We start from the raw sequence: 6,857 nt of genomic DNA, 5'->3' as shown, positions 1-6,857 counted from the left end.
GCGAGGGGGGGGGGAGAGTTTACACGCTGGGAGGAAAAAAAAAGTCCCTGACTTCAGCCTTGCCATAACTTATGCTCTTCTATTATCATATGCACTACTATAAAACAGCCGAGCAATCTGATGTTTATTGTACCTAGGATGAAGCGGTTTATAAACGAACCTTTTATTGTCACTTCTTTCCCCCCGGTTGGGCTTTCCGGAAGTAATGCGTGTTCCCTTCACTGCACGGTCTCTGTCTGTGATGAAATTAATAAAGCCCCGACCCCCGCCCCTGCTTTTCACGGTTCAGCTCCGTGCCATTGTACTCGTTTGCCTACTTGAACCAAAAATCAGATTTGTTATTGTTTATCGCGGGCCATTTGGAGCTGCCTACGGATCTGGCGTGGGTAGCGTTAAAGTATCCGGGAACGAGCTCTTTCCAGAGTACTATCGCAGCCAGAAAGCATCAGTTAGTATTGTAAGCGAGTCTGCAATTTCCTCGAGATAGCTAGAGAAGGGGGGGCTGGGGGTAATGCCACGATGGGAGACCTGACGCTGTGATTACCTCTTCCCAGACTTTAGTTAATGCCGGGCCCTTCCTGATTAACATTTAAAAGATGTTCATTTAAAATAAATGGATGTCAGAGAAAGAAGCCAAACCTGGGTTCAAATGGATCGTCTCCCGGTGCCAAAGCCCCCCCGCTTATGCCTCTGTTTATATTTGGGTAATTGTTTTTTTAATTTTCCCATTAGGGAAATAATTTTCCCTTTTAATCTATTCAAGCGGACCGGCTCTTTCATCAGCGAGGCACCGACTGTACAGCGAGGCATAGACAGCGCTGTACAGTCACGGCGGAACTGTGTCGGGCAGGGCAGACACACAGCAGACAGACAGCCAGGCACGCAGACAGAGGGAGAGATGGATTTTGTAATGAATGGCTCACGCTGCCATCCTCTCTGGATTCTGCTACTTTGGAGCCATGCCGCTAGCCCGGAGAAAGGCTGGCCTTTTTTTTTTTTTTAATGTACAAAGTCTGGGGCTGCTTGGGATTTCTCCAGGTTTTTGCAAGGGAGATGGCTCCTCTGTTTACTGCACAGAGGTGCTGCTCGGGTCAGAGCAGCAAGGGCCCGGCTGCCTCGGGAGGCTCCCACACAGTCATCGCTTGGGATATACATCCAAAGCAGCCCCCCCCGGAAGACTGACACCCGGCTCCCCCAGCCTGCCCAGCCCTGCCCTGACCTGCCCTGCCCTGCCCTGCCCGGCCCGGCCCGGCCAAGGAGGAATGTGTCCAGCCACCCGCCGCCTTCCCCTCTGCCCAAGGCGGATCGCTGAGCCTTCGCTCTGCAGCCGCTTACCCTTGGCTTTCAAAGGAGCCCGCAGCACAGGGCAAGAATAATAGCGTCAACAGCGCCCCGGCCATTTCCCCTCCAACCTATTGATCTGTCAGGCCTCACGTGGGTTAATCCCGCCGTGTTTGCCCACGCGAAGAGGACCCTCTTTCCTGTTCCGACACCCCACCCCGACAAGTTATTTTGTAATGGACACGAGACAGCGGGACACCAGTGGTGCCTGCCATAGGCAGGCGAGTCAGACGGGGCCTCCCAAGGTTTCCCCTTGTCAGCTGGAGACGCCGTGTAGCCTGGTAGAGGTTGTTACAACTTCGCAGTGCCCATAAAACCTTTATGGAAAGGCTTCCTATTTTCCCAATGTTATCGCAGGAGCTCCATCCCACCGCAGACTCCTGACTGCTAAGCGGGGCTTAATGATAGGGGGGCTGATCCAGCAGCCCAGGGAGATTTCCCCCCACTGTTCCCCCTGGAATATTGTTTGCACTCCCCCAGGTCGACAGAGACCACAATGTGTTAATGTGTGATGGACAAACCCTTATCAGATTCCTAGGAGAGCCATATCATGCTAACAAAATTAATACCATATAAGGAACCATTTTATTGGCCAGTATACAGGAAGGCTATTATCAATAGGCTTAACATTATAAATACAGATCTAAATAAAATGAAATGTGACCCCGAGCTCCACGTTCCAAATACATTTCTCTGCACAAATCAGGTATAAAAATTACTCCGAGGAAGTCCGCTCTTGCGGCGTGTTTGTTTTGCATTTGCCAAATTAAATAGAAAGTGCTTGCAAACCTAAAAGCCTTACGGAATAGAAGAGAAGCGGTGGAAAACTTTCCAAAGCTGTTTTGTAAAAAAACCCACCGACCTTTGAAAAAATTGATTAAGGTTGGGGGGGGGAAGAAAATAAAAAGGAGCATAAAAAGATGTGCAATTCTGGTCAGCCTTAATAATGTGAGCACAAACGCAGAGTTTCCTTTCTTTAATTACTACCGCCAAGAAATCAGGGCGAAAAAAAAAAAAGAGAGAGTGGGGGCTGATAGGAGGAATAAAGCGGATTTTAACCGAATATCTGCCTTTTGTAGCAAAAGATCTGCCGGGCAGGGATTGGATTTTAGAGTTTGTCAGGCTGCCTGGTGTCAGGCGAAGGCAAGTTTCTTAGTCACGTATAACTTGCCATTGGAGCCCAGATCTCTGCCCTTCCCTGTTTTGTTTATAAGAATGAGCTTTGATGGTCAAAGCACTCAGTCTAGATCATGAACTCAGCTCGGCTGTGTATTATCTGTGCTTTCTTTAATCGCTAACAAGGCCAAGGCAAATAGTAACTAGCATCATCAAACCCAGTGGAGTAAAACTAATAATGTTCACTTGATTCTTAACTATAAAAGATAATGGTCAATTTTGGATAAACTGAACTAATTTGGCATGCATCGTGTGTCGCTACTACATTGCAAACCCTCAGCAACAGCTCCTGAAGATTAACCCTGACTTTTCCTTTTTTTAAAGAAATGCTAAAAAATAGTGTTTATGCCAGACGAGGAAAAATAGTATCTTCTTCTTTTTTCTTATATAAGCAAAACCATCTGGGGGTATATAAAAACAAGCAAATAAAGTTTAAGAAATATCAAAGCAAGTAAAAAGGTGATTTCGTGGGGAATCTAAATTCAGGGCATACACAGACAGCACTATCAAAATAAAACTTTATTGATCTAAGAAAATATAATGGATGCATTAATAGAGTCGTTAAACTGGTTTATTGGTTAGGCTAAAAATGAAAAACTAAAAAGAAATAAATAAAAACGACAGCTCAGCCCCAGCAAACTCTGGCTTGAAAATTTTAAACACATCGTGTTAAATAATGATTTATCCCTTTTATTATTTCCTGGGTAAAGCGAAAGGTACAACATTGTTACTCAGCGGATGCTATTCTGTATGCTAATTAAAATGTGCTTTTTATTTCTGACATTGGCAAATTGCAATTTGCAAAAATGTAAATCGCGGCGCAGGCTGTCACGGGAGCGTGTGCGCCATCGGGGTACACGCTTGGAGATTACCTTTTATACAGCTCAAAAAAATTAATGCGATCACTGCGGAGTTATTTAATATTAGAACTGTCAGTTGTCAAGCCCGGGTGTGTGTGTGCCAGGTTGCTTTTCTTCCTGGATTTGTTCCAAGGTAGACGGCTTTCAATCAGGCGGGTTAGGAGCAGCGTCTATGCCAAGAAAGGTGACGAATATCTAGCTAACTCATTTTATCTTTACTAGAAATTCTTTCGCGCCCGGGGGGGGAAGAAGGATCCTGGTCTCTGACAGTGGATTATCCTTTATAATATTTTGGATGAGATTTAATTTTGATCCTAACCCTAAAGGCCTGACCCTTGGAATCTCCTTTGTATTCTGGACGCCGCTTTGATAATTCGGATTAGAACCATATTTTGCTGAGGGGTTCCGGAGCAGGAGATGCAGCAGGACAAAAGACACCCACCCGGTTCTCAAGGATTTACTCCATGCGGTCCAGAGCAAGAAGGCTGCCTTAGGATGCTCTGTAATCTTCCTACAGCCCTTAATTCAGGAGAGCAGCAACAACAATAGGGCGCTAAAGATATCAATACAATATTAAATATATCGATCTGCCTTTTAGTGCACCCTTTTTACCAAGATATATAGGGTGGGCAGGAATATTAAACATTTAAAGCGAGCTATCTATTGTCCTTTGTGCATCAAGCTTTTCTTTAAGTAAAGGTTTGATGCAAAATATAAATATCCTCTCTAACCTGACACATCTATCTGTACAGATTGGCCTCCAGTTGCAGATTTAGAGCATTTAATCAAAAGGATGTAACCAAAAATAAATAAATAAATAACGCCCAGCAGAGAAGCTGAGGAAAAGCCCTCCCTTGTTCTGGGATGTGGGATCCGGTCTCGACCTGCCCCCAGGATTCAACAGCACGGTGTAAACACTGAGCTACTTGGGGCTCGTCCCTCCCAAACACGCTCAGCCCGGGCATGTGAAATCATAAACAGTTATTGGAAGAAACCAGGTTGTTTTTGAGATGTCCTCTGAGCAAGGCCGCCAGTAAACAATCTGTAACCAGAGGGCGCTTTAACGGCTGCTGGGGTCCCCTTGATTTATTCAGATGAGTATTGACTGGGGCAGGGGAACAACAAGGAAAAATAAATGTTGTATCCAATACGCCGAACCCCAGCTGAGTGGTGTGCGGAGGAAGGGGCCAAAGGGGCGCCGGGGCAGGCAGCTTTGTAATCGCTGGGTCTCCGCGGGCAGGTTCATGGAGAGCAGGATTCTGGCCCTGGGACTGCAGCATCTTGGATGCAAACCCTGGATCCTGGGAGCGCCCCCAGATCTGCTCTGGGAGGCTCCCTCCGGGCCTCTCCCCTAGTCCCTCCAGGATGCGCTCAGTACACCCTCCCAAGCACCGCAGGAAACTCTAATCCGCCTCTTTCTAGGTTTCCCTGACCGGAGGAGAATGATGTTTCAACAGAGTCTATTTGATTCCGAGATTTAAACTTCCTGTGCTCACCTTGCAGCGACGTGTGCTCTAAAGCATGCAGCTAAACCAGTTCATTCACCAAGTGCCACACTTTTTATTTTCATATGGGGATTATAAAAACAAAAAAGACCTGTGGGACGCCAAGAGCAAGAGAAACAACCTGAAAAATCTCCTGAACTACCCGGGGGACATACTTATAGCGAGGGTAGACTAGACTAGATAGATTTATAGCGAGGACAGAAGTGAGATGGTTTGACCAATTTTCAGCCACAACACGTGCCCTGCGTGGAGGGGAAGGGGCATACAGAGAGATGGAGAAGGAGAAGATCTGAGGAATATTTTAAAGTTAGCCTTACCCGAACACTGACTTAGTATGAAATTAAATAACTAAGCGATTACAAAATTAGTTCTTTGTACAAACAACCTCTGTTCACCACCCTGTACATCCAGCTGCAACTAAGAAAACCACCGCTGAAAGTTACCAAGCACCTATAACTATACCACAGTTCAAGTCCAATAAGAACATCAAAATTATCTGTCATTTCCAGTGTAAGTTGCCGTAGATCTATTTGATTGAAGACACCTACTGTTTCCACACATAAATGTCAAGTTTCATAATATTTCCAGGGCTAGGATTTTTATAATGGGAAGAACTCTTCAGGATTCGCTGAACAAATGTTTCCACATAACGTGGGTTTTCCATACCGCTCGCCAAAACTTTATTGCGATACAAAAAAATCAGCTGAAATCTAGAAAGCTCCTTTAAATACTGTCACGTATCAACTTTAATCACCAACTTTTTCAAACGCTTTCTCTCCCCTATGGCCGCTTCCAAAATGTTTAACTGAAACACAATATAAGGTCACCCAAACTTTCCAAGAACTACTTTGATAGCAGCACATTCCACTCATTTCCAAATGTAGGGCAGATAGAAGCGCTTACCTCCACGCATGTTCTCAACCAAGGCCAAGCAGGGTCCAACTTCTCAGGGAGGCTGTTGGAAATGAGTCATTTGATTTCACAATAAGCTATCGGCTGGAGCTACTTTTGCAGACCCCAACCTAGAAAGTGAAATTATTTAACGTGCTGCTCCTAGAATGTAAAGTGAACAAAGGCCAAGATTTTTCCAGGGGTTCCCTTCTCCCACTGCGGCTTTGACATTGATCTGAAGAACGCCATCTTGTGGCAAAGGAGCTTCTAAGGAAGAGTGACTGACTCTCGGATTTAAATTCACTGTTATAATAAAAGGGATGCTAGAGACTGTGTCCAGACAATTGCTTTTCAGATCTAATTTCTACAGCTACGAAATTGCAGCAGAACCTCAGCTAAGTTTATAGCGGTGCATTCCATATATGCAAATGGACAAGTCATGGACACTTTTTACGACCACATTGTCACAGCAGCACAGAGGATGTGCTTTTATTGGGTCAGAAAAGCAAACCCCAACCAGAGAAACTCCATGGCTGAACTGTCTCCAGCATTGGCCATGAATACCAGTTAATTTTTAACCAGGAAAGGAAGCTCCTTGCTTCACGCTCATTGCCATTCATCTGTTCCCCTTTCTCTTTCTCTCTGCCTGTCTGCATCTATCTCTCCTTCCATCTCTCCTTCTTTTCAAGCATCCATTGTAGCATGCTAGACAAACAAACAAACAAACAAACCCCCTTTTTCTCATTTCCCCCATTTCCTTCGACCACACGGTGTCTGCCTGGGTGGGGATTGTCAACAAACGGTCCAGAGCCATTTAGCCCTTCACCTCAAGGTTATGTGTGATGTCCAAAGCAATACAGAAGTTCAAAGCCAGTAAACAATAGGAAAACAGTATGTACTTTCTTTTCCTTATTACGATTAGGAAAAACATGAGAGATGCAAAGGCCATTCCCTTACCCACATTCTCAACTAAAGCAGCATTCCCCTCCTCAACTTTTTCCCTCCTTGGCGAAGCAGGACAATTTCCCCCAGTCCAGTTCCACCAGACTCCTATGTGGAATGTTTTTCAAAGCACACACTTTTC

The sequence above is a fragment of the Alligator sinensis genome, unplaced genomic scaffold (assembly GCF_000455745.1).
Source record: "Alligator sinensis unplaced genomic scaffold, ASM45574v1 scaffold29_2, whole genome shotgun sequence".
NCBI classification, from domain to species: domain Eukaryota; kingdom Metazoa; phylum Chordata; order Crocodylia; family Alligatoridae; genus Alligator; species Alligator sinensis.
The sequence above is the reverse complement of the archived record's forward strand: the minus strand, read 5'-3'. Positions refer to the sequence as shown.